Source organism: Cryptomeria japonica, chromosome 11 (genome assembly GCF_030272615.1).
Source record: "Cryptomeria japonica chromosome 11, Sugi_1.0, whole genome shotgun sequence".
Classification (NCBI taxonomy): Eukaryota; Viridiplantae; Streptophyta; class Pinopsida; order Cupressales; family Cupressaceae; genus Cryptomeria; species Cryptomeria japonica.
The window spans coordinates 88958239-88970404 of NC_081415.1; positions in this window are offsets into that span (position 1 = coordinate 88958239).

Consider the following 12166-nt stretch of genomic DNA (forward strand, 5'->3'; position numbering starts at 1 on the left):
CATATTTCATACCCTATAAGAAGACAATAGATGTAGTGCATATAGTTGACTTACTCTTCAAGGAGATGGTAAGACTACATGGATTACCTAAGTACATAGTTTCTAACAAAGACACTAAGTTTGTTTGATGCTTTTGGAGAACACTTTGGAAGAAGATGAAGACATTTGAAATTGAGTTCTACTTTTCACCCACAAAGTGATGGATAGATAGAAGTAGTGAATAGGAGTTTGGTATATTTGTTGAGATGCTTAGTTGGAGAGAAAAATAGAAGTTGGGACTTGATTCTTGCACGGATAGAGTTTGTCTACAAAAATTCAATAAATGGGAGTACCTAAAGAACACCTTTTGAGATTGTTACTAGAATGCACCCTAGAGGCATATCAAAGTTGAGAGACTCTAGTAATGATTAGAAGAGGTGTGTAGAAGAAGAATCTTTTGCAGAACATATAAAGATGGTACATACTTAGGTTAAACAACATTTGGAGGACATGAACAGTACGTATAAAGAGAAGGAAAGTGAAAAGGTCTGACACAAGGAATTTGAAGTAGGAGATGAAAGTGATGGTGTATTTGAGAAAAGAAATATTTCCAATTGGAACCTATAATAAGTTGAAAATGAGGAAGTTTGGACCTTGCAAGATCTTGATGAAATTTAGTTATGAAAATGCATATGAAGTGGAGTTACCAGATGTTTTGGGTATTTTACCTATATTCAACATTGAAGACCTATATTAGTACCATGAGACAAAATTCAATGAAGACATTGTAGCAAACTTGAAGAAGAATATACCCTAGAGGTTACTAGATCAAATTGAAGACATTTTGGAAACTAGGATTGAGTGTAGCACCCGTGACAAACAATACAAAGAGTTTCTTGTGAAGTAAAAACAAAAACCAGTTGAAGACTCATAATGGATTTCTCAGGAAGAGGTAGAACACCTTGGTTTTTTTTTTACCCCGACAAAGTGAGGGACTCAGTTTTTAATCAACCCTAGATGTCTGAGGTAGGAGAACTGCTAGTTCTTAGCAATCTTGTATCAAACAAAAAAATATATTTTCTTTCAATTTGTTTCCAATTTGCAGTTTCAACATTTCTTTTTGTGTTTCTCTTCATTTGCTCACTGAACCTTGCAGAGCTAGATTTTTTTTGAGGCCATGTTCCTTTAACTTATCCTAGGTTTGCAGATCCTTTGCATCATTTTCTAGAAAGTTATCAATTCCAAAATATGGGATAGCTTCCTAACATGTGTACCAAAATCAATTGGACCTTTCTACTAATTGCGAATCTTGGAGATGTTTTTTGTTGCTTACGAAACTTCAATTGGTTATTTCTAATTATGTAGGGAAAAAGTGAGACTAAGTATGGAAACCCTAATACAACTCTCATACACACTCATGGAATACAAAAGAGCCGAGGGACGTAACACAAGTTGAATACTTCTTATGAAAAAGAGAGAGTCATGGATTACCTCTTAGGTTTTCTATTCCTTTGTTGTAAATGAGTGAGAGGAATGATACACAATGCACTCTAACCTAGAAAGCAAGTAAGCAAGTAAATCCTAATCTAAGAATGTAGATCAAAGAACAACTGATACAGTGGTGAAAATTATAGATTAAAAGGAAAAATTGGAGGTGTACCTGTGTCTGAAATCTAAACAGAAATGTTTGGGACTAGGGTGCCACTCCACTATCCTAATTCTACAATTCTAGAGTTGCAATTGACAAGAGGGATTCCAAGATCTATAAGTTATTGATCTGTAAAGTCCTATTGACAGAGGGAAGGACTAGGGAACCACACCACTATCTTGGGAAGGACCAGGGTGCAACTCCCTAGTCCCTAAAATATTTCAGCACTTCTGATATTTTTGGGTGGTGTAGATGCCTATTCCATACCTATACTTGCTTCTAGATTCCTGTTTCTACACCTATAACTAAAAAGGGAAGGTTCTGGGTGGCTATATAGGGTTTTGCCTTAGTCAAACCCTTGGGTTGCTGATTTTGACCTCCATGAATAGTCGATAATGTACTCAAAATGTGTGTGCAAGATCCTAAGAGTGAAAGTAAATAACCTAGAGCAACCCTAAAGAGAAAACCCTAATTGCTTATAATTGACAAAGTAAATTCTCTAAATCCATAATGCCAAGTTATCTAAAGTATGAATATGAATCAAAATGAATTTGATGAAAAGATTTGGAAAGAACATGAAACCATACCCAACCCCAAGGGAGAGGTACAAGTGAATAGTCAGTCGGTGATCTCCTATTGTTCTTCTACATCTTTGAAAGCCCCCAATTGATAAAATGATGCTTGATTAATGCTTGATGGATGAATGATGAATGTTGTTGAAGACTTCAAAGATCTACTCTTTCACTACAAAGAAGGATCTAATACTCAAAAAACCTACTCTTAGATTCTTAGAAGAAGACCCCTTCAAATCAAGAAAGAGAGCTCTTAAGTATGAAACACTAGATCTTAATTTCATGCTTAGATTAACCTAGGTTTTGATTTTCTCACTGATATTTTGGGGTTAAGAATTATCATATCATAGGATTGTGCTCCTGAAATTTTGGGAAAGAAGTCACTGACCATGTGCATTCCCGCCCTGGTCTAACCAACTTTTCACTAAATTTTCAGGGCTATTAGATACAATGATATTAGAGTGCATCCCAAAGTGACAGTCGATTTCGAGGTGTTTTGATATGCAAAATTAGGCTTAAATGGTTGAAATAAGACACAATTAGGGTTTATGATTAAATGATTCATTGGAGGAATAAAATCAAAAGGGGCACACTTAGGGTAAAGGGCCCAATAAGAAATGACCTTACATTTAATTTAATTAATTAATTAAATGCTTAAAGGGGAATGATAAATGCAAGATGTAGAACACACTAAGGTGGGTGCTAACCTAAGTGTGAAATTGTACCAACCTAGAAAGGGTGTACAATTTATGACAATACATTTAGCCCTCAATTTAGAAATCATATGAGACTACGTGCATATGCAAGATAAGGTAAAGAAAAGTAAACATCATCTGAAAAAGGATATATCCATAACTTTTCGAACGAAGCCTCCAACAGTACCTACAATACACAGTTAGGAACCACACCCTACAAAACCACATGTTAGATCACATAATCACTTAATTCTTACTAAGGAGGGTGATGAAATTCATCTGTAGCTATATGCCCCCCCTTGTTTCGACTTACTTATTTGTGAGGTGAAATAGGGTATCATGTTTTCCATAATGAATTGTGATAAAGATCATGATGAAGAAAGTTCACAACAAGGCTTGATTATCTTTCCAAGAACATAATGGAAATAATTCAAAGCAAGGGGGCAAACTTACAATTCCAATGCCACTGGCACTACAAAAATTGGAGCTTCCTAGCTCAAGATATGATAGATTGAAGAAAAAGTGCAAAAATTAGGGTTTTAACTTAAAAACATAAAATCAAAAAGTGCATACAACATAAATATGAAAGTGACACCTTCATTTATCACTTACTAACTTTTTGTCACTATTCACTATAGAGGAGCCCACATACAAGCCATCATGCCTCGACACCAACTTGAGAAACCTACACAAATGGAGATCCTACGCCAGTTCGTCCTCGTTGGATAACCACTCAATGAGGTGAGTTGACTTTCCATTAATTTCATTTGACTTCATCACATTTTTATAGTTTTTCAAAATTGATGATGTCATCATCTAGTTTGGGCTAGGGCTCACCCTTTCGATACCTAGGGGTCCTAGGGTGCCCTGTTCCTCCTAGCGCACCATGGTCCCAAGGGGGTGCCATGGTCCCCTCTGAGCACCATGGTCCCAATTGGGCACCATGGTCCTAGTAGGGTGCCCTAGTTCATACAGGGTGCCCTTGTCCCTATTCGGGGTGACCAATGATGACACAAGATCAAGCGATGATTGCTAGAAATGATAGAATGATTTATTTGATTAGATGATGATAGCTAATTGATGGATTACTGATGAGATATTTCTTTGCATTTTACTAACACTACCCTACATCTGCAAGCATATAGCTAGTCTCACATTTTGGAGCCTTCGCGAGTAGATCCCAAGCCTGAGAGTAGGAGAGAGGGTTTTCTACATGCAGTGGGTTTGGCGGATGCGATGACCATGCTGACCATTCAATTCCATTCTGCTATGTTGATGGCATTTATGGAGAGGTGGGATGCAGATACCTCAACATTCTTACTACCTGTGGGGGAGATGACGGTCACCTAGAGGATGTATACCACATTTTATGCTTACCCATTAGAGGAGAGACTGTTAAATATCAATCTCATCATACAGAGGAGGATTACAGGAGAGAGAAAATATATGTTATGGGGAGAGTGATACACAATGAGATGAGGGGTCACATTATGGTCAAGCGAGGTTCCATTGGTGAGATGACTCATTATGGTGACCCTTGCATTAGGTATGTGCCCCAATGGGTGCTACACACATATGCACAAAGGACTCATCTATTACATACGAGTCATGGAGGGACACAGGAGAGTATATTCTTCAGGTCAGAGCATGCTTGTACATCTCTATCACAACCTTGGAGAGTATGTGTTTGGAAAGGGATGCATCCTTATGACATGCACACTACTATAGGTGTGCATATTTGAGCATATTGCATGCACTAGACTTGGTGGAGCCCCCATAGAGCTAGTCCTAGAGCAACCTAGGGTATATGCTTATCCTCTTACCTATGAGTGGCAATTTGGAAATCTCCTGTATTTGAGGTTGATCATGGATAGATTGATAGTGGGTGGGATCATATGGAGACCCTAACTCAGGATTTCCATGTGGGTAGGGCTACGTAGATAGATATTCATCATGCAGAGGAACCATCTAGCAGGGGGACGGTATAGCCACATAGTCCTTCCCTTCTACTTTGACTGAATTTGGTGGTAGTTTGGGTTTGAAAAATGTGTTCCTACTAACGTTACTATATACATCCGACACTGAGGAGTGATGCCAAGGCTAGGAGCCATTCCTAGTCCTATGAGTGATGAGATTGACATCACAGATTTAGATGGGTTAGATCAAGATATAGCGATACATTATAGAGATGATTCAGGGGCATGCTGATGATACATCACATGGTGGAAGAGAACACACCCTTAAGATATTTTCCTAGTAGGCTTCCACAGGGACAATTCCTGACCATGGAGATAGTCAGGTGATGGAGAGGAATCTGATGCATCTGAGGAGGATTTAGATGATCAAGGTGATGACATAGAGGAATAGGAGGCAAACGAAGACAGAGGTGACCCTGATACCAGAGAAGGAGATGAGGATGGAGATGATGATGAGGAGGAGGAGGAGGATGAGGAGGAAAATGATAAGGAGGACAAGGAGGAGGAGGAGGAGGAAGAGGAGGATGAGTCACGTAGAGTTCATCACTCCAGAGAGGATGCTAGAGCCCAAGAACCACCAAGTCTCCCACTGAGGGTAGAGAGGGATCCCATAAGGGATCCTAATCTTGATCCTCATTGGCCCACATCGACTATATAGAGAAAGTACAAGCAGGGAGATCCTAACAGGTCTTGGTCTCAGGCAGTCACTGTCCACTATCCTTACTAGCGAGAGGGAGACCCAAGTAATGTTCCCTCTTATTGATTCAGAATGCAGTGATAGACATTATTGTGACTACACATATTCCAAGTTCTACATAAATACTGCATAGATCCCAAAGGAGTGTAGGATGACACGAGGACCTTTTCTACCCTTTTTTAGATGGAGATGGAGGTCCTATGAGATAGATTATGACAAACAGAGCATGACCTAGCAGTAGCACAGATAGAGGCAACCACATACTAAGGGATCATGATGGAGAGAGATCCCAGGAGCTCCTCGTAGAGTCACTCATGGTCAGCATCATGATACACCCCCATTGGGCCACCTGCACAACCTGATCAAGAGGGGGCATCTAACCACCATCCTTCTGCTACTAGTCCTAGGGATAGGAGATGATTTTGATGTATTGATGTATATATTATGACACTCATGATTATGTTATTTGTAATTCTTAAATAATGTACATATTTCTTATATTAGAAGTAATATACTGAGTAATGAGAAAGTATATGTGATTTAATTTTCATTTGATTGATTTCTCAATGCTTAATGATTAAATTAATACATATGTGATTTAATTAAATAACTAAGTATTTAATCAAATACTACCTTGATAATGTAAAAGAAGAATGTATTAAGAATAAGAACAATATGACTAATGTGATTTAATTAACTCTAATTAAACATAACATGATATAATTCTACTTAACACATAAGAAATTATATAATATGCTAACACATATGAAATGTAAATCCATTACAATTTACATAAAAAGAATCCAAGACAAATAATACAGTAATGAAACATGCTTGTCAAGAATGAAGTAATGTAGACCGAACAATATAACATCATTAATCTTACATACTTTAATGAAAACATGCTAACACATTACCCAATTTTGGAGAAAAAAGACATAGAGAGAGAACAGAAAGAAGACTAGAAAGAAACAAAGAGAGAGAGAGAAATAGAACTAGACATAGTATCTACGCAGGTGCATAGCATTTATGGGTTCCTTTAGAGGCGTACCTTCTACGTTTGCTATTCTGTAAGAACCTGATCCATAGACCTCCATAACAATGTATGGTCCAAGCCAATTAGGACTGACATTTCCTTTCTCCTTAGGTAAGGCATTCACATTGCATTGATTCTCATAAAGGACTAAATCCCCTACCAAGAAGGAATGTTGAATAACCTTATAATTGTAGCTTCGTTACAAAGTTTTATGATATGCTTGAATATGCTCAAGGATAGTTATACACTATTCATCGAGCATCTCAAGTTGTTGAAGTCTTTTCTCTCTATATGAGTCATCATCTACTATACCCTTAAGAGAAACTTTCAAAGAAGGAATTTCTAACTCCAAAGGCATGATGGTGTCAGTACCATAAAGAAGATTATAAGGGAAAAAACCCGTAGCAATATGTACACTCATATGGTAAGCCCACAAAGCATAGGTTAATTGAGTATGCCAATCATTACCATGCTTTTTTATAGTCTTTCGAAGAATTTTTTTAATTATCTTATTAGAAGATTCAACTTGACCATTTGATTGAGGATAATAAGGTGTACAAAATTTATGTTGAATATGATATTTGTCAAGAAACTTCTGCACATCCTTATTTTTGAATGATGTTACATTGTCTTAAACTAAGGCGGAAGGTATCCCAAATTAAGAAATGATGTTTTCCAAAATGAATTGACAAATTACTTTACTGGTAGTGGATCTAAGAGGAATGGCTTCCACCCACTTTGTAAAGTAATCAGTGGTAGCTAGGATGAAAGTCTGTCCTTGAGATGAAGGAGGAGATATTTTACCAAGAAGATCCAAACCCCATGTAGAAAAGGTCCAAGATGGTACCTATGATCAAAGTTCTTGGGCAAGGGCATGGATTCAATTGCTATGTTGTTGACACTGATGACATTATTTAACAAATGCAAAAGAATCTTTCTCCATGGTTTTCCAATAATATCCCATTTGAAGTAATCTTTGAACCAAATAACTACCCCAAAAATGCCCCCCACAAGCACCTAGGTGTGCTTCCTCAAGAGCAATGGGGACCTTAGCCTTATTTAAGCATCAAAGAAGAAGACCATTATAACCCCTCCTATAAAGAGCATTAGAAAGGATAATGTATCTAGCAGCCAATTTGTGAACCCTATCCCTAGTATTATTATTCATAGAGTCAGAAAAGGTAACATCACTCAAATATCTTACGACATGTGAGTACCATTTGTCAGAATCTATAATGCAACAATATGCAACATCACTAGGGTTATCAATAATAGCCAAGGAAGTAAGTTTGTGAATAGTGAATTGAAGAGCTACCATGGGGTCCTCTAGAGACACAAGAGAGGTAACACATGCCATCACATTAGCATATTGATTATCTTTACAAGGAACGAGATCCATGCTGTGAGAAAGAAATTTTGGTAACAAGGATAAAGTTATATCTTTATATTGTGATAGTTTGTCTTGTTCAACTTGACAAACTCCTGTCACTTGTCTTATGATTAACTGAGAATCTCCATAAATATGTAGATTTTTCACACTCAATGCCAAGGCTTCTTTAATTCCAGCTATAAGAGCTTCTTATTCAGAAAAGTTGTTGGTATATAAGAAATTGAGATGAAATGATAAAGGAATAGGCTAATTTTTAGGAGAAATTAAGACCACCCCTGTCCCCAATCCTATATGACACTTAGAGTCATCAAAGTACAGCTCCCAAGTCTGATCAACCTTAATGGAAAGAATGTATCCATCAAGAAAAGACTCTAGATTAGGTAGGGATAAGGGCGAAGGAGCATCAACTATTTGATAGTCAACACTTGAACCTTCATTTCCTTTTGTGAGACAAAGTTAAGGTCAAACTCGATCAACATCATAACCCACTTAGCTAAGCATCTAGAAAGATCAGTTTTCAAGAAAAGATGTTTAAGAGGATCAAATTTAATGATAATATGAATCTTAGCATTCAAGAGATAATGCCTCAACTTTTGGGTGGCAAAGACTAAAGAAAGGCACTGTCTCTCTATCATAAAATATCGGACTTCTTAATCAAGTAAAGTGTGGCTTATATAATAAATTGGGCACTCTCTACCATCCTTATCACATTGTGCCAATAAGGCTGCAAGAGCTTAAGGGGAAGCAACAGTGTATAAAAGAAAAGGATTAGTAGGACCAGGAGGTTGAAGAATGGGAGGATTGGCCAAATACATTTCTAAGCCTTTGAATGCTTGACAATAATCCTTATTCCATTGAAAAGTGATATTATTATTAAGAAATTGTTTGAAGGGAAAGATACGATCCACAATTTGAGAGACAAACCTATGAATAGCTTGGATCTTTCCTTGCAAAATTTTTAGTTGGGAAACATTCTTAGGAGGTGGCATGTTAACAATAGAATCTATCTTCTTCGTATCCACCTCAAATCCATGTTGTGAAGCTATGAATCCTAATATTTTTCCACTATGTACACCAAAAACACATTTTCGAGGATTCAAATGTATGTTATACTTACAAATTCTCTCAAAGATTTGACAAAGGATCTTAACATGATCTGTATGAAGAATGGATTTGGCTAAGATGTCATCAATGTAATCTTCTAAGGTCTTATGCATGTAGTCATGAAAGAAGAGAGTCATAGCACACTGATAGGTTGTGCTTGCATTTTTTAATCCAAATGGCATCACAATTGAACCAAACGTACCCCAAGGAGTTGTGAAAGCAATTTTATATTGATCTTGGGGATTGATGAAGATTTGATTATATCCTGAGAAACCATCCATAAAGGATAGTAAAGCATGCCCTCCTATTGAATCCACTATCATGCCAATATTCAGGTGGGGAAAATCATCTTTTAAAGAGACCTTGTTTAAATCATAAAAATCAGTACACATCCTAATCTTGTTTTATTCTTTAGCCACCACCACAATGTTTGAAATCCATAGGGAATAATCGATAGTATGAATAAATCTAGCATCCAACAATTTTTCAATCTCAGCTTTAACAAGTAAAGCCACTTTAGAGTGAATCTTTAGAATATTTTTCTTCACGGGTTTAGCATCAAGAACTAGGACAATGTTATGAGTGACAATCTTAGGATCTACACCAGGCATGTTAGAATATATCCAAGCAAAGATCTCAAAAAATTCATGTAACAACTCAACATATTGTTTTTTTTTTCTTTATCAAGACATTTCCCTATCTGGATGATCTTATCTTCAACACAAGGATCCATCTTGATATCAATGGTGTCATTTATTAGGAGATTACTTTGTTGAGGAGCATCTCTCAATTGAGGAAATTCTTTAACTATCTCATTGTTATTTCTTTCCTTCCCAAAGTAAGCTTCTGCATTTAAACAATAGGGAAAATTCGATTATGGTGATAACAAGGTAGGTTGTCATAAGCTCCCAAGAATTGAGATAAGGAATAATTGGTAGAAAAAACATCCAAAGCAAAGACACAAGAAGGGTTAAAGTCAATATATTCTAGATATTTTAGTGAGAGAGAAGCAGAAATGATATTAACACTAATAGATGGTCTCTTAGAGAATTTAGTATGATTGAAAGGATCATAACCAAGCCCAAATGTCATATCACAGAAGTTGTTTTCCAAGGGAACTTTAATCCCTTGTTCCTGAGCACCACATACATTTCCATTATATCCACACCTAGCCAAGATGTGAAAACCAGGACCATAAAGCTTAGTCATTTCCAAAGAAGATGGAGGATTTTCAAACAGTGAAGGATCAAAATCCTCTAGACTAGAAACTAAGGGAGATGAAATCTGAGAAGCCACCACAAAGTTATTACTCAATGGCCTAGACAAAGTATATTTCTTTTCAGGTTCTTCTTCTTCTTTTTTCTTTTTGACCTTAGGTTCTCTAGGGGGAATTTTGTATTCCCTTATGAAAATAGGATTGAAATCAAGGGATCCCAAATCATCTTCTACAAGAATTCATTTAGGAGAAAAAGTATTCTCAATCGTAGAGTTAGGCTATAAGAATAGTCTTCCTCAAGAACCTTAGGTCCACTTGAGGAAGTATCGGGGATTGATCCAGATATAGGAGACAGGTTTGATGAACTAGTCACACTAATCAGAGTAGAAGCTTTAGAGGAATTATCTAAGATAGTTGGGGAAGAATTGATTGAAGATGATTTAGAACTTGATGTTTGTAAACAAGCCTAAAATCTTGTGTCTCATAACAAGGTGTATGTTGTATTGTTGTGAATGAATTTGATTTGCCTATGCAATGTAGAGGGAATAGCTTTCATGCTATGAATCAAAGTTCTTTTTAGCAACAAGTTGTATGTCAACTCTCCATACATGACATGGATAGGAGTAGGTAAAGTAACAAGACCTACCTTAACAAGCAAGTTGATGATACCTAGTGAAGATTTAGCAACATTATCAAAGCCATAAATAGTGAAAGAATCAGGCTTCATAAGAGATGTATCAACACTGATCTTGTGAGAAAAGTTAACACTACAAACATTAAGACCAAAATCATTGTCCACTAATGTTCCTCTTATCGCGCTATCATTTATCATAACCACAATCATTAAGGGATCATATTGTTGTTGAATTTCACTAGAGGGTATCTCATCTTGTCCAAACATAATCTGAGCCTTAGGTGATGTAATAGAGTGAATCAAGGAAGCCATATTATTACATGTCACTACCATTGGGACAATCAATGTTTTCAAGGTACCTTGTAGCATTCCATGATGAGTTGAGGAAGTTTGAAGAAAATCCCAAAGGGATATCTTGCCAAGAGTAGGTTTAAGTTGCTCAACAAGATCATATTCCCTACCAAGAGTTTGTGAAATATGAGGTGCTTGAGGAAGAAAGAGTTGAGGATCAGGTAGAGGTGTCTGAACAACTGAAGGAGGGTTAGGTTGCCTATTGTTTCTTGTGTTATAGGTATGTGCAACTGCATTATAACTCTCCTTAGTAAGTTGTCTAGAATAGCTATAAGGTCTCTTAGTGGGATTCCTTCCTTGAACCGTAATGATGGGTTTGTTTGGAGTGCTAAAGGAATCATGACCATATCCACCTTGAACTATGAAAAGAGGTTGATTTGGAGAAGGAAAAGCCCCTAGACAACAAAATGTGGTTTTCTATTTTCATTCACATTGGTCATGTTGATTAACATTTTAGATGTGGGTAAGTGCACAAAGATGGTGGTCAAAAAGGGGGGTATAAGTGGACACTTTTTTTCTGAAATCAAGTGAACCTGAACTTGGAGGCAAAATTTGAAAGCCATCCACTCAAGATATGAAGATAATAAAAGAACAAATATTGTAGTATTCTGAATCTAGTTTCCAAACTACTAAAATTTTTGAAAATTGGATAAGATTAAGGGGGTCAAATCCTTCGCGCACGAAAAACTGACCCTATTTTTTTTTTAAAAACATAACATAGTGTCTGACGTGCGTATCAAAAAATTCATATTTAGATTTAGTATTTTGACAAGTCCTTTGGTAGAAAGATAGTTAAGAGTGAGCAATAGAAGATGTGTATTTTTTTGTAATTTTTTGTTGAGTATTTTGTTTTTTATGATTTTTCCAA